This window comes from Equus przewalskii, chromosome 30 (genome assembly GCF_037783145.1).
Source record: "Equus przewalskii isolate Varuska chromosome 30, EquPr2, whole genome shotgun sequence".
NCBI lineage: Eukaryota > Metazoa > Chordata > Mammalia > Perissodactyla > Equidae > Equus > Equus przewalskii.
In genome coordinates, this window is record NC_091860.1 from 27186984 (window position 1) to 27202765 (window position 15782).

At 50.7% G+C, this 15782-nt stretch overlaps 1 long non-coding RNA gene and 1 pseudogene across 1 annotated transcript; one reads left to right on the forward strand and one right to left on the reverse strand.

The window, feature by feature from the left end:
* Positions 1–372: 372 nt before the first annotated feature.
* LOC139080425 (uncharacterized) lies at positions 373–2952 on the forward strand. Its single transcript, XR_011534940.1, has 2 exons — positions 373–581; positions 1623–2952. It is a non-coding gene; the product is annotated as an uncharacterized lncRNA (long non-coding RNA).
* Positions 2953–3690: 738 nt separating this feature from the next.
* On the reverse strand, positions 3691–3791 carry LOC139080574 (U6 spliceosomal RNA; annotated as a pseudogene).
* Positions 3792–15782: the final 11991 nt, after the last annotated feature.

The following is a 15782-nucleotide window of genomic DNA, read 5'->3' on the forward strand; positions in this document are numbered from 1 at the left end:
ATTGTGTGTCCACAGGTGCACGGCAGAGGGAAAAAGGCACAATATGGAGAGTCTTCTTTCTTTCTCCTAGTCTGTCAGCTGCAGGCCCTCCACCAAGCCTGGGGGATAAGTCTGGAAGAAATATGGTTGGCAACAATTAAGACTTTTTTAAGCGGAAATACAATTTGCGTTTTCCTTAGGGTGTGACATCCATGGCCAAGTGGGTGTCAGGCCTAGTGAGAGCTGCTGTTGAATGCCCTTGTAAGGCCAGGCCAGTGCCTAATCTCCTGTGTGTGCAGGAAAAGTAGGGTCCGGTCCCTACTGGACCTGGTGGCTGCACTCCACGCTCTGGTGAGTCTGGGCAGTCTTATCTTCCTGTTCCCTGGAGTGGAAACTGGGGACGAGTGGGATTCATTCCAGGCACCTGCAGAGTTGAGAGCAGAGAAACAGGCTTAGGACTCAGCCCCGCGGCCCCAGAGCCGGGGGCTCCTGCAGAGCGACATGCAACCTGTGGGGGCTTGAGTCAAGAACCACAGTAGATTACAGCTCAGAAAAAAACTCCTTGTCTAGTTCTGAGCAGACGCGTGCGAGGTGAATCAGAGGTGAGTCAAATGCCTTCGGAGGAGGAAATGACTTATCAGGCTAACCTTCCTCGCCAGTGCATCCATCAGTCACTTGCAGAAAACAAAAGAGAGCAAGAGAGAAGACAGCGTGCAAACTGCTGATTGCAAACTTCCCTTTTTTCCAGGATTTGATGGAACTGTTGTGGGGGGGTGGGCGGTGCTGGGGGTGTCTTTTGGCCAAGTCAGGCCTGTTCTGTAAGGTGCAGGAGTTCCCTGAAGACAAAAGGCCATATACTTTCCAGGATGTCTTCTCCCATAGCACAGCCTTGGCTCTTCTGGGTGGGAGTTACCTCGAAGGCAGAACACGGTTGTCAGGGGCCTGGAGAGTATCCTAAAGTAACTCTGTAGAGGCCTTCACGATGCAGGACTTTGTGGTTTAGAATCCAAATTCCACCTTGTGCCCAGGGCTTCTTGTTATTGCAATGGCAGCCGTCTTTGATTGTGGCCTCTGGGAAGGCACAGGCCTTCTGTCTGAAATGCTTTGGGTTTTGCAGCTCAGCCACGTTCACTGCTACAGTACCAAGATGTCTCAAGTCATGCGTGACTTTATCTGCTGATGGTTTTCTTTCCACGTCTCATGAAGGTGCTTGGAGTGCTAGAGATGGAGGGAAATGCAAATCATTTAAACCCTTAATCTAACAGGAGAGGAAACTGAGGCTCGATGTCCATGACACGCCCAAGGTCCTGGAGCAAAGTCAGGAAGAGCCAGGACAAACCCCAGTTCTCCTCTCCTGCTGGTCCACTGTGTGTCTAACAGTCTCCCTGAGGCTAGTTAATAACAACTAAATTTCCATATGCTGTTCCATAATAGCGGTGTATTGTTTCGACAACTCTGAAAATTACTGCTCAAGTCTGTGTTTTAGGTCTCCGTTGCCTGACACTGTAAAGTTAGATTTGAATGCAGCCTAAACTTCCCGATGCCATGATTTGCTGATAGAGGTGAGGCATTTATATTTTGAGGAGGGATTGATCTGTCTCTGTAGCTGACTCTAGATTTTTTTCCCTCTTCTGTTTTCACAGTGAACGTGGGATTCTGTCCCGGGACAATCTGTGAACTGTTCCACCACCACGAGATTGTCGTTTTATTTCACACCCCCCATCAGCAACACGAAGGGCTGTAATTGATGTGGCTCAGAGATGGAGTCCAAGCAATAAAAATGAATCCCTCAGGACAGTCCGCAGCGACGCAAACGGATCCAGCGTCTGGCTTTAATGGGAGCGGGAAATCGCTAACAGATGACTGTGACGTTCACAGGGCTGGAGGCCCTGCCTTCCAACTGAAACCGTTTCTGACGGCAGCCCGTCCTCCCCACATGTGCTCTGCAGACGTGGGTTATTTACAGGCTGCCCGGAGAGCGGCCGAAGCTAAATGTATAGCAGCAGGGGCTGCGTGTGTGAAGGCTGAGGTCATGGTTATTCATTTCAGGCTGTAAAGACATTTGGTTTTAAAAACCCCAGCGACTCCGCTGGGATTGGCTTTCCGAGAAGAAAAACAGCGCCCGAGTTCTTTTCCTGTTCAAACACCGGTGGGATCAGCACTTACATCACCGGCCCCCACTTAACCCTTTGTGGGGAGGAAGGCCTTGCAACCTCTAACTTGCTGCTGGCGATTTTACCTGTTGGAGGAAGATGGCGTGAGTCACAGTGACTTACTAAGAATTCACTAAAAAGGTGTCTGATGCGTAGGTACCGGAACCAGAAGGCACAAAAACCACTAAGAAATTACACGAGGGCTCAGAAACAAGCATTTTGGTTTTTTACACGAGGATAAGTCCATTTCTGGAATCAATTTCCTCATCTGTAATACCAAAGCAGAGGGGAGGGACCAGACTCTTTCTCAGTCCCTCTCCAGCTCTTACACCTCACAAGCCCATGAATATATTCAATCTTGTATTATACGATTATTTTTAATCTACGTACTGCCTCTCCCAAGGTGGATATTTACGTGACATGGGGGGCCATGTCTGGGTGCACACAGCTTTTTTTCTTCATCCTCCTGCCCCGTGGGCTCACTACTCTTGAATCAAAGAGGTTTATTGAGAGGTGGGGAGTTGTTAGTGTTTTAAATATGCTGGGCTCTGCACACTGTATCACAGACGTGCACTGCGGAAAACAAAGGTGAAATTGGGGGTGACGGTGGAGGCAACTGTGTTGGGGGCTGAGGAGACAATGGGTCCTTTCTTATACGAAGATGTCCAGGTTGATGACAAATCCAAGGGATAATGTGACAAGTCACAGTCACCATTCCCCAAAGGTAGCTCTTTTCAGCCCTCCTGTACACCAGAGGCGTCACCTGTCACTGAGCCACCTTTGAATATGTGCAACAACAGCCCAATCTAAGATCAGCATACCCCGAATCAAGGCTTTATTAACAACCTACAATTTAGCAAAACTCTGCTCACGCAGAGAAAAAAGATTGGAATGACGAAGTGTTACCGTGGGTGAGAACACACGTGGTATGTATTTTCATCTGTTGTTCACTTTTGTGTTCTATATTTTCAAACACAAACACAGATGAAGTATTTTGGTAATGAGATCAAAAGTCTTAATCCCATTTAGTTGGTAATTTAGGAATGTTAGAGCCAGGGGGAGTTTCTCAAAACGGGTTTCCCTCTGCCCCCAGGGGCAGAACCACGCTCACTCCTCTTCCTGCTTCGTTGAGATTTGGGCAATTCCATACACTCCTCTTCCAAAAGCAAGAAAATGTGACTTCTGGCATTGATGTGAGCACCTCACATAGACTCACGTGGCTCCATCCTTCATGACATTCAGGACCTGAGTGAATTCCCCCTCCTTTGGCAGCATTTCTCCTCTGTAGCGCAGCTGTGGGCACAGAACTGTGTTCTTTCTTGTGTTGTCCTTGCAATGTTTCACGTCCGTTTGTCAGCTCACCTCTCAAATCATCAAGCAGGCCACTTGAGAGTGGTAATCATGTCATCTTCCTTTTAAGTTCTTTCTTTTTTTGTTTACCCGCTTTATTGAGATGTAATTGACATATAACACCGGGTAAATTTAAAATGTACAAAGTCGTGATTTCATATTTGTATATATTGAAAATGAGTGCCACAAAAGACTAGTTAACACATCCCCAAGTATGGAACGCTTCACAAATTTCAGCATCATCCTTGCGTGGGGTCTATGCTAATCTCCAGATTGTTCCAATTTTAGCACTTACCTTATTGTTAAAATGGCCTAGGTTGGTGCCTCATATATATTAAGCATTGAGAAATGAATGCAAAATGCAATTGTTTTTGAACCGCACTGATCGCATGCTGCCTAAATTCTGAGAATCTATAAGGTAAGGACTTCAAGGCACCCTGGACGAGGTTTGCGTAATACGACAGAGAGAGGGGAAGAGTTCTGAACATTGGGGGATGACACCCGTGAGTGGGCAAAGCATGCAGGGGAATGCCATGAGACGTGCTTGTCGCGGGTCGTCTGTTTGCCTTGGCCTCCTGGGTGGCCGAGCAGCAGTGGAGGCAGGTGTGGCCTGGGGGGCTCCCAGAACAGACCTTGATGGAAGGCACAGCGCAGCCACACTGCCTCCACTGTGCAGGCTGTGGTTTCCCTCGGGCCCCTAGAGAGCCACTTACATAACAAAGAGAATGGGGGTCATCTTCCCAGAGGTACAACCAGTGGGAACTCAGCCCAAGACCCTGTGACAGGCATGCTTCAGCCTCAGGTTGACGTGAGCTCCCAGCCGTGGTGGCATCAGGGTTTGGAGGTGGCAAGTCCTGCACCAAGGGTCTTCGGCCTGAGTCTCGGTCACATTCCAAAGGACATGTTTGCCGGGGTGTGTGTGTGCAGAGGCCACACACCGGCTGGAGCCAGCCTCCCCTCCGCCGCTGGCCCAGCTAGGCTCATTCATCTCCCGCAGCTGTCAGGGCAGAGAACAACAGGTGAAAGCAGGCCCGGCTCATTGTTCCCAGGAAGCCTTTAGCTACGCCTGCCACCCCTCCGCCTGCCCAGCACAGACCTCCAGCTTAGAGTGTTTCATGCTGGGAGGCCAGCTCTCCGAGCCACCGTGACCTGGAACGGCCTCTGTCCAGACCTAGCCCTTGAAACTTCCCTGCGTCGGGTCCTAGAAGCTGCCTCGGGGCATCTTGAAGGGCTGGGTGAAATGCAGGGACAGGTGCTCTGTCCCTGGGGAGCTCAGCTGGAGGCCCTGATGGCTGCAGGTCAGAGAGTGCATTCCACCTCCAGGCCCAGCTCCTCTGTCACCCAGGGTGGCGGCCTGAGCTGCTTAGTATTCCAGGTCCGTTTGTCAGCTCACCTCCCCAGATCTTCAAGCAGGCCACTTGAGAGTGGTAATGGTGTTGTCGCCTTTTAAGTTCTTTCCAATGGCTTAGTTGGGTACTTTATATCTATATAAATATACATATTTATTAAGCATCAAGAAATAAATGCAAAATGCAATTGTGTTTGAACCATCCTGCCTAATTTCTGAGAAACTATAAGATGAAGCCTTCAAGGCATTCTGAATGAAGTTTGCCAAATATGACAGAGAAAGAAGGAGAAAGGATGAACATCAGGGAACACTAACGAGGCAAAATACACAGGGAGCAGTAGGAAAGGCTGCGATAATTGGAGACGGCCCTAAGGCTGGGTGGTGGGGGGAGTTAGGTCTTCACGCCTGGGGCAGGGCTTGCCTGGCCAACCGGAAGGGTTTCCTCCGGCCCTTCTTGCAAGGAAGGCTGTCCCCAACTCTGCTCCCTCTGCTCTGGTGGCCCAGACCTTCACCTCTTTGTCACTGCCTCCCTTTTTTTGGAGGAGGAGGCAGTGAGTTTGAGGAGAGGCCGAGTCACGGTGAGGTGGGAGACTGGGAACAAATTCCAGAGAAGGGAGGCAGTTAGGCTGGGGCTGGGCCCCAGATCATCAGAAGAGTGATGCACAATCATAGAAACCCAGGGTGAGTCTAAGCAAAACACCAAATCAAACTTTAAGTCAAATCAGTGACTCCTAGCAAAAAGGCCTGGGGCTGGTTGCATCAGAGGGTGAGCAGGCCCCTTCCGTGCCTGGGGCCAGGACGCTCCATGAAAACAGCCAGTATGCCCCAAAGGCAGGAATGGGAGAGTACCACGGAGGGTGGATGTGTAACCACAGGCCTCCTAGGACAGTTCAACTGACCTCATCTTATCAACAGAGTAATTAAGAGTTGTCTTTCAGGAAATGAGGGTACCAACCTTGTCCAGTTGAGGCCGGCTGAGACAACCAACCCATCAACTGGGCCTGTGTAAATGTTCCGTAAGTGACCTTTTCGACATCAAGGGGCTGAAAACTCCACCCTCAGATCGTGCTAACACCACCATTTTGTGAACATGAGTCCCATGCAGAGTCACAAAGCTTGATTGCACTTGCACAGATCATCAACTACTTCCCTTCTCCTTCCCTCCAATCATCTATCTATCTCCACACGTCAGACCTCCCTGCCCTTCATCCCATAAATTTTGCCCCAAGCCCTGGATCAGGGCGACGGATCTGAGAGCATGGCCTCCTGTCTCCTTGCAGATGGGTCTCACAATAAAGCTTTTTCTTTTCTCAAAAGCTGACGCCGTAATAATTGGCTCTTGTTACGTGCATCAGGTGTGAGAACCCCATCTTTGTGGGCTAACAGACACCCGGGCTGGGGCCCACCCTCTGGGTGGAGGAGGCTTTCTTCCATCCCTGAGGGTTTTCTCTCTTCATCCTTGGTGTCTCCAGTCCAGACGGCAGTCCCCTCACCCAGTCGTATGCATAGAAATAGGGGAGTGGGACAGGACAGTTTACCCCCAAACTGCTCCACCAGTGTTTGAAATTCTTGTCATCAGCCTCATGCCTCATGGAGCTGCTCAAAAAGATGCCATCTAATTAGGCTGCTTAAGCTGTTTGAGAGCGCAATTAGCAAGAATTGCTTTATTAGATTTTCCATTCTGGAAACTGTGGAGTCATCATTCTCCTCTGCCCTCCTCTCCTCCCGTCCTCCCCTCCCCTCCTTTCTCCTGCCCTCCCATCTCTTCCCCTCTCCCCTTCTCTTCTCTGCTCTTCCTTCCCTTTCGTCCTCCCTCCCTTCCCCCTCCTTCCCCTGCCCTCCCCTCCTCCGTGTCCCCACACCTCCCCCTCCTTCCTTCTCCCTCCTCCGTCCTCCCCTCCCCCAAGTCCCCTGACCTCCCCCTCCTTCTCCCTCCCTTCTCTGCCCTCCCCTCCTGTCCCCTGACCTCCGCTCCTTTCCTCTCCTCTCCCCTGCCCTCCCCTAGTCGCTTCCTCTCTGCCTCAGCCTGCACTCTGATCAGGTCCTGTGAGACTCTTTCCTCCCTTTGGACTTTCCACCGTCCAGTCTTCCCGCTGTGACACCCAGGCTGATCATCTCAAACCCTGTTTGGCCACCTCTGTTTTAAACCTGTGTTTGACAGTTGCCCACGGCCCATAGGACTAAGGCTAAGTCCCTTACCCTCAGCTTTAAGGCTGTCTCCTTTATCTCCTCACCCCTGATTACTCCAACGACCCCCTGGAGGAGAACTTTACCCACCTATATGGTATCTACGTCTTTTCCCACCTGGGACCCACCTGCTTCCACATTTCAAACTCTGCTTCCCTGTCCCCATGCCGAGACGGTGGTCTGAGTTCCTCAGTGTCCCTGTCCACATGCTGAGACAATCTTCTGAGTTCAGCTGAAGTCTCAAATCCCCCCTCAAGCCTGGACAAACTTGGGCACTGTGCTGTCCCCTTTCTGGAACTCTTGAAACCCTTTTTATTGTTGCAATGCTTTTTTGGTTTTTACTACTGGTTATGCTGTAATGCATTCATTTGTTTTTCCTTTTCCCCCTTTTTTTTTAAAGATTGGCACCTGAACTAACATCTGTTGCCAACTTCTTTTTTTCTTCTTCTTCTTCTCCCCACAGCCTCCCAATACAAAGTTGTATATTCTGGTGTAGGTCCTTCTGGTTGTGCTATGTGGGACACTGCCTCAGCATGGCCTGATGAGCGGTGCCACATTTGTGCCGAGGATCTGAACCAGCGAAACCCTGGGCTGCTCACTGAGGCAGAGCACACGAACTTAACCACTCAGTCGCAGGGCCGGCCCCAATGCGTTCGCTTTTTTTGACTCACATATTCTATCCAACTTGATGATAATCCCAAGTTGGTCAAGGACTTCATCTCATATGATTGAAGCTTTGGGACATCCAGGTAATAGTTTCTGGATAGACTCAGTAGAATCTGACTTTTTATCATGAAGCATCCACTCAACCTAGCAGGACACAGGACAGTAAGTGCTGGTGTGGCCCAGCAGAACGAGGTGGAAGCATGGTGTGTTTCCTCCTCAGACATGGCAAGTCCTGGGGCTTGGGGACAACACGAGGGTGCTAGGAATGAGGCTGAAAGAGTGTTCCAAGGGGTGGTGTCACATCTCAGGGTCTGGAACACATCCACCCAGCTGGGGACAGACAGGGGCCACAGGAGCTGACTCATCTGTAGCCATAGTCTGAATCTCAGGGCTTGGGGCTGGGGCAGCCGGGATTGGCACGGATATTGGGTTGCAACAGAAGAAACTTGACACCTCGATTGTTCTCTCTGGAATATTCTGCCAAGGAACCTCCATGAACGCCAAGCAGGGACGGCTTCTCAGCACTGCTGCAGGCCCCAGCCAGTGGGGCGGGAACCGCCTGCAGTGCCTCAGCTGGGGGAGGATGGCCCTCCAGGACAGATGGGTGCTGTGGACGCTGGAGCCTCACTGGGCACATCTTGGACTTGCCGGCATGGGGAACCCATGCGCTGGAGGCCTGGCTCGCCTGATCCTGCCGCCCTGCCCCAGCCGAGCCCTAGCTGGCTTCCTCCCTGCCTGGCCCTGCGATCTGCTGAAATGCCCCGACTCTGCCTCCTTGCTCGTCCCCACTGCACCTCAAGTGTCTCTCCCTCTTCCTTTTGCTCCTGCCTCTGCCGTCCTCTCCATCATCTCCCTGCACCCAGTGCCTCTGGGGTCACCAAGCAAGCATGGGGGAGCCGTCCTGGCAGCCCAATAAACCGCCTTCAAAATAGCTTCGCTAAACCCACTGGGGACACCCAGTCTCCCTGGCTCCTGCTGCCCCATCTCTCCCTCACATGGTCCCAGCTGTGCCCATGGAGAGGCTGTCACTCAAGGGCCTGGTGTGCAGGCCTATTTTTGGGCCACTCCGGATGCATGCCAGAACTTTCTCTAGGGCACTTCCCCGAGGTCCCTCAGGCCCACCTTCCTGGTCGACAGCAACTGAGTGTCCCTTGGCTTTCCTAAGGAAAGGTGGCACTGGCTCGAGGCATCCTGGAATCTAGCAGAGGAGACAGACTGGGGAGAAGAAGGTGACGGTCTCCCAGAGAGAGGAAATATTGGCTAAGTTTTGGGCAGGCTTTCCTTGGAATGGAGTAGGGGACCGCTGGGGCAGGTGGCCACAGATGCCTGCCTTTAATTCCATGACAGAGGGCCTCTCCAGTGCTGGGACTAGGGTGAGGTGAGCAGGGAGCCCTGGCCCCAAATTTCAAGAGGCGCTCCCTCTTAGGTTTGCGCAACTCCCCTCCTCACCGCCCTCCCCTACAATGAGGTAACCTCACTCTGCTGTGAGTGTTAAAGTGAGAAATACCTGGGCTGAGAGTCAGGGTGGGTGCCATTCCATAGACCACTTCTCTGGGCCTGCATTCTCTCATCCATAAAATGGGTGTAATAAAACCCCACCCATCTACTCTGCAGGATTGCTGAACACACGTAACAGACCCTCGATGGGGTGACACTCAAGCACACAGGGTGTTTGCAGCACCTTCCGAATGCCCCCAGCTTCTGGAAGGGGATGTGGAAAAAGTCCGATACCAGGAAGGAGCAGCCTGTCAGCCCATGGTAGAAATGCAGAGAGCAGCGGATGGGGAATCTCCCTTCCTTGCTTTTCCCTGGGGTCACACATCTGTCCTCACCTGCCAGCCTTGTGGCATGTGGGAGGAGACCCCACAGCCCATGGTAGGAGTGGGCTTGATCTGTTGTGTTCTTCAGAGCAGGCCTTGTTCTGTAAACCTCAGGGCCTCCCAGGATGAAACCCCCGTGTGTGCTAAATGACCACCCCCAGCAGCAGTGGGAGGGGAATAAATCACCACCGGGGCTGGCAGATGTGTGTGACATATGCGAACTGTCATTCTACCCACAGAAACTGGGCAAGGATGGATGCGGCCTCTGCTCCACCAAGTAGGTGTCACTTATGAGAAGAGAGGCTGCCTCAGCTGGAGGGGCTCCTGGCTGTCCTTCCCCAGCACGGCGGGGGCTCAGGCCAGGCAAACTGCTGGGAGTGTAATGGGAGCCAGCTATTGTCCCCTCCTAACTCAGCATCTGAGAGAGCCAGCAAGCATGGGTCACTCACAGAAGAGAGAGGGCCACTCCCTGAGCTCCAGGCTCTGGCAGACACTCCAGAGGCATCTGGGGACTTTTGCCGCCTGCCTGGGGGCCTGGAAGAAACGCTTTCTGTGCCGCTGCCAAACTTCCTCAAAGAACAATGGAAGAGAAGATGCTGCCTTCCTGCTGGGGAGGCTGGAAGGGGTGTGGTGGTTATGTCTTGGAGAGGTCAGGCAGAGTGCCTGTGGCTGGGAAGCCGGCTCCCTGGTGGGGCAGGCATCATGACACTGCTCCCGCCTGCCCAGCCCTTCCCAGGGGCCTGGGGAGCACTGTCGCCTCCCTGTTATTAGGGCACTTGGAGAGGCTGCAGGAAGCAGCGTCTCCAGCAGAGAGGAGCCATTTTCTCCTGCTTCCTGGGGTCACAGTTTCTAATTAGTGGTGTGGAGCTGAACGACACTTCTTGGTCCTTGCCACTACTGTTAACGGCTGTCAACATCATCACAAGCCATTTGTTGATGCCTTCAGTACCCGTTGTAAGATGTTTCTATGAAGACACTATCTCTGCCTTCTAGAAGATTCCAGGTTACTTATGGAAAATGCAGACCAGCACGGCAGAAGGAAAGGCAGCACTGTAGGATAAGACCAGGGACTCTGGAGCTCGCTGCCTTAATTCGAATCCCGACTTGACTACTTACTGGCTGTGTACCTTGGGTGTGATACTTAACTGCTCCATGTCTCAGTTTCCACCTCTGAAAATGGGGATGAAGATAATAATGGCACCTTCTCTATTGAGCTGTTTTGAGGATTAAATGAGTCACTGTTTGCAAAGCGCTTAGAACAACGTCTGGCATTATGCGCTTAGGGTTGGTAAAATAAAAAACATATAGGTAAAATAAAAATGTGGCCACAACAAATGGGAAGAGGAGGTATTCCATTTTTCAGATGAGGTCTGGCAGTTTTCCAGCATGGGTTTTGTTTTTTAAGCCTAGTTTCTGTCGCTTTGAATCTGTTTTGGGTTTGTAGGGGAGGCACACGTGAAAGAAGGTGATTCCCAAACCCAGGGACCTTCACAAAGCAGCTAAGACACAGGCCAGCTGCAGGAGAGCCACTCTCCTGGGAGCAAAGCGTCGCATTAATCTCTTCTCTGACAGGTTCAAGTGGACTGCGAGGGGTCCGGGCGCTCCTAAATCAATGCTGCTGTTCTGAGAGGAGAAATCATGAATGAGAAGGCCTCTGGTGAGATCAGGGAGCGTGATGGTGTCCAAACTGGTGTGCGGGGCTGATTACAGACGGATCTTCCAGGGACGGTGCAAGAACAGGCGTTTACATAATGTTACATCCCCACTGGATGACGGTCTCTCCATTCCTCCCAAGACCCAGTGGAGAAGGAGAGAGAGCCCTAGCTAGAGAAGGGCGCAAAGGATACTGGCTTCCCCTATGCAGCACAGCCAGGCGTGGAGCTGGAGTGGAAGCTGTGCTTTCTCAGCAGCAAGGGGTCCTCAGATGAGAGGGTCCCTGTGGTACGGCAGAGGAGGGACAGCCCTTTCATTAGTGGGTCCGACCAAGGGCAGCAATGTGGGCTGGGGGCTTGTAGCCTCTGGCTGTCCTGGGGAGAGGGTCATCGGTCCCTCTAATGGACAGGGCTACCTGGGTGTGGACCTCACCCCTATTGGGAGTGGCCGGGCACAGCCTGACCATACCTGGGGTGACTAGCAGTTTGGAGGTTGAGCTGTCCAAACATATCGAGGCTGCAAGGCATTCAGAGTCTAGGGCCCTGCGGCGAAAATAACTCAGCATGCTTCTAAAAGCACACAGCTGAGTCACTAACACCAGGTGAAACCATTTAAAAGCATTTCCTCTGTGCCAAGCACTCCTCTAAGCACTTTATCTAGAGTCACCCACCCAATCCTCGCTGGAACCCTCGGAGATAGGTCGTGTTATTACCTCCGTTGTGTAGATGAGGCAAGTGACGCACAGAGAGCTTAAGCAACTTCCTCAAGGACACACTGCTTGTAAATACTAGAGTTGGGTTCAAACCTGGGCTAGTTGGGCTCCAGAATTCTTGCTCTTAACCACAACATTAAACAGCTCCTGAGTCACACAATTACATACTTACATTCTAAACACAACACTGGAACCTGAATTCAGATGGCATCAGCCACCTCTACTTCTGAGACCTGCATGCTTTGCCTGAGGGGTTCCCAGCTACAGGTGTAGGGGAGCAGGTGACAAACAAGCATACAGTGTGTCCCAGTGGCATCTGCTTTCTAGGGTGTCATGTCCCATTGGCTCGCACAGGGTTTCAGAGTGGTTACGACCCTCAAGACAATTTCTGTGCAGCCAAATTTCCCCTGTGATGTCTTTCTTAACAGTGTAGGTTTTGGCCCGTTATACCAACCGGACTGAGTCCCCTTTATGGATTCCAGGTCAGTCTTCTGGAGCACCTGAGCGCCTCCTCACAGCTTTGTCATCTGTGAGTTTGATCAGCCTGTTCTCGTTCGAGTCACACATTTAAACAGTGAAGGGACAGGATGAAGCAAAGACACTCTCTTCAGTTACTATTATTTAATCAACTACAGATGGGTCCCACTGTGGGCTGTCATCCAGCCCACTGCTCCAAAGGGTATAATAGAAAAGTCCCACAGTCCCCACTCCTCTGGCTGCTCCTCTCCTAGCTGAGCTGCTCTGTGGCCCCCTCTTCACCTTTCCTCCCAGATCCTGTTCCTTCCCCGTCCTGGGAGGGGGGCTGTCCTTGGGGACAGGTTCTGAAACCAGAGCTGCTGCCCCGGGTTCCCTCTATTGTTTTCAAAGCCCGCGGAGCAGAACAAACCAGCCTGAGATTCGCATTACAGCGGGTGCTTTGGAAGGGAGGGGCCCATCACAGCTGTTGCCAAGGCAACCACGGGGCAGAGAGAGTAACAGAAAAGAGCCTCCTCCTGGACCGGTCTCCCGGAGTCAAGGAGTTGAGGGGAGGGCCAGGGGTTGGGCCAGGTCCGCTGTTCAGGAGCGATTGTTCCGAGCGTCAGCTGAGGATTCCTCTGCCCGCTTGGCCGGCCAGCCTCCTGCACGGTGCCGTGTGGCCTTCCACCTGCAGGTGCCCCTGCACGTCTGCCTCAGGGTCAGGGGTTCCCCAGGCCCTGTAGAGCCCTTTCTTTTTACACATTCCCGCCCCCGACCCGGCTGTCCTCAATCTCTTCTTCCCCTTCCCTCTTCCTCTGTTGGGACTCTTTTCCCCCTCCTTTCCCAGGTGTGAGAACATCAGCATCAGAAGACTGAAACAATAAAACATAAAATAAAAATCAGATGAAACCAAGGCCTGGGGAGGCACCGATGGTGGCCACATTGGCGGATCCAGCCCGCAGCCTCAGCACCTCAGCGTCCACAGCGCCTGGCCCGACAACATCTGACACAGGTCACTGATCTGTGGGACACCTCCTTAAGGGTCTTCATGATGGTTCTTCCCTGGGGAATCAGAGGGACATTTTCCTTTGGAAGACCTTAGATACTTGGCCATGCCCTTTCTTTGCTCCAGGGCTCCCCTCCCCTCCTCTGTCCTGAGCAGCCACAACCTGGGAGACAGCTTTCCTTTTCAGACAGAGCCCATCCCAGCTATTTGCACTTCTGGAAAACCCTAGCGTTTCAGATACTCATGGAGCTCCCTCCCCTGAGCACAGGCTTAAAACCTTCCTCACTTCTTTAGGCCGTTTCTGCTTCATTCCCACCCAACCTGCAGGTTCATTTCTAATCCCTTGATTTTGCAGTAATTTTTTTGGTTGACTCTGTCTTTCTCAAAATATCCAGATCAGAAGAATCCCTCAGAGCATTTGGAATTATTTAGAAGTATTTAGAATTCAGATTCCTGAGCCCCGCCTGAGACCTGTGGAATCAAGGACTCTGGGAAGTTTTCCTGGGAATCTGTTTTGGAAAACTTGCCCCAGGTGATGCTCCTGTTTGGGCAAGTTTGGGGAACCTAGGCCAAGTCACGCGTTTCCCTTCTCAGGCTTGGCTCCACATCTCTGTCTCTGGACCACAGGGGCACTCTCTCAGCTGCAAGGTGGAACTGATCTTCACAGCTTGGCCAGCTTGCATGCACTGCCCAGGCCAGGAAGGTGCTGGGGGAGGTGGTGCGGGTGAGCTCAGCCGGGCCCCACTGTCAGCCTCAGGCTGGCTCCATTGGCCCTGTCTGCTCCCCTCTCCAGTGTGGTCAGACCCAGGGTCAACTGGGTACCCTTGGCCTGCCATGCTGTGGATATTACATTGATGCCTATTGACTTGCAGGGCTTGAGCCCCAGAAGGAATGGTGGGGAGCCCCATGATGCCTACCAGGTATCTCATGTCTCCTGGCTGTAGGAGCTGGCAGGAGGTAACACACCTTTGACACAAGCTCCCTCCTCTTTATGTTTCTTCCCTGTGAGCACTCCAGCATGCAACAGTAGAGTGGCAGCACCATATACTGGGAGAGTGTGGAGTTTGGAGCTCAATAGCTCTGGATGGCAATCCTGGCTGCCACTTGCTCCCTGTGATATCTCAGAGCTCTCCATTTCCTTATCTGTAAAATAGAGATGATAAGGAACTTCACAGGGTTGCTATGAAAATTAAGCCTGTACAATGTCCAGCAGAATGCTTTACTGATGGAGCACCGAATACACGTGTTAATTCCCTTTCTGTTTATCTGCTCTCTTTTGTTCAGGTACAGGCTGATTAATTAAACCTCTCTCATTTCTCCTTCTTTCTGTTCCCATTAAAACACTTCTGAAAAAAGGACAATATACAAAGATCAATTGTGTTTCTGTATATTAGTATTAACAATCGGGAAATGATATTAAAAAGCCAATTCCATTCACAATATTGTCAAATACATAAAATACTTAAAAATAAATTTAATGAAAGATGTGAAAAAATTCAATACTGAAGACACTAAACGTTGCTGAGAGAAATTAAAGAAATCCCAATCATAATCCTGACAAGCTTTCGTTTTTTTAAAAAGAAACTGACAAGTGGATTCTAAAATTTATTTGGAAATTGAAAGATCTAGAACAGCCAAAACTATTTAGAGAAAGAAGAAAAAGTTGGAGGGCTTACACTACCTAACATCAAGATTTGCTGTAAAGCTATGGTTATCAACAGTGTGATATTGACATTAGAAGAGACAAACAGATTAATGGAACAGAATAGAGAGTTCAGGAAGAGACCCCTGCTTAGACGGACAATTGATTATTGACGAAGTCATCAAAGCAATTCAAAGGGGGACAGGATAGACTTTCTAGCAAATGGTGCTGGAACAACTGGAAACCACTGGGAAAAAATGAACTCAATCATTACTTCACCATGCACAGAAGTTAATTCAAGATGGGTCATAAACAAAAATACAAAAGCAAAAACTATAAAGTTTTAAATGGAAAATGTAGGGTGGATATCTTTTTGATCTAAGGGTAGGCAAAGATTTCTTTGGTACAGTACAGAAAACAGCCATAAAATAAATAATCAATGAATTAGACTTCACAAAAATCGAGAACTTCTGCTCACCAAAGCAAACCTCAGAATAGACGAGCCACAGACTGGGGAAAAGTAGCTGCAGAACATATATCTGACAAAGGGCCTGTAGTGAGGATATATAAGGGATTCTTGCAAGTTAATAATAATAATAAAAAGCCCAATTAAAAAATGGGCAAAGGACTTGCCAAATCCTTCATAAAGGAATATATTCAACTGGTCAATAAATGCATGAAAAGATGCTCGACATTATTACTCCTCAGGGCAATGAAATTAAAACCATAATGAGATACCGCTTCAGCCACGAGAATGGCTAAAATTAAGGAGACTTACAACAGCGAGTGTTGGCGAGGATATAGAGCAAC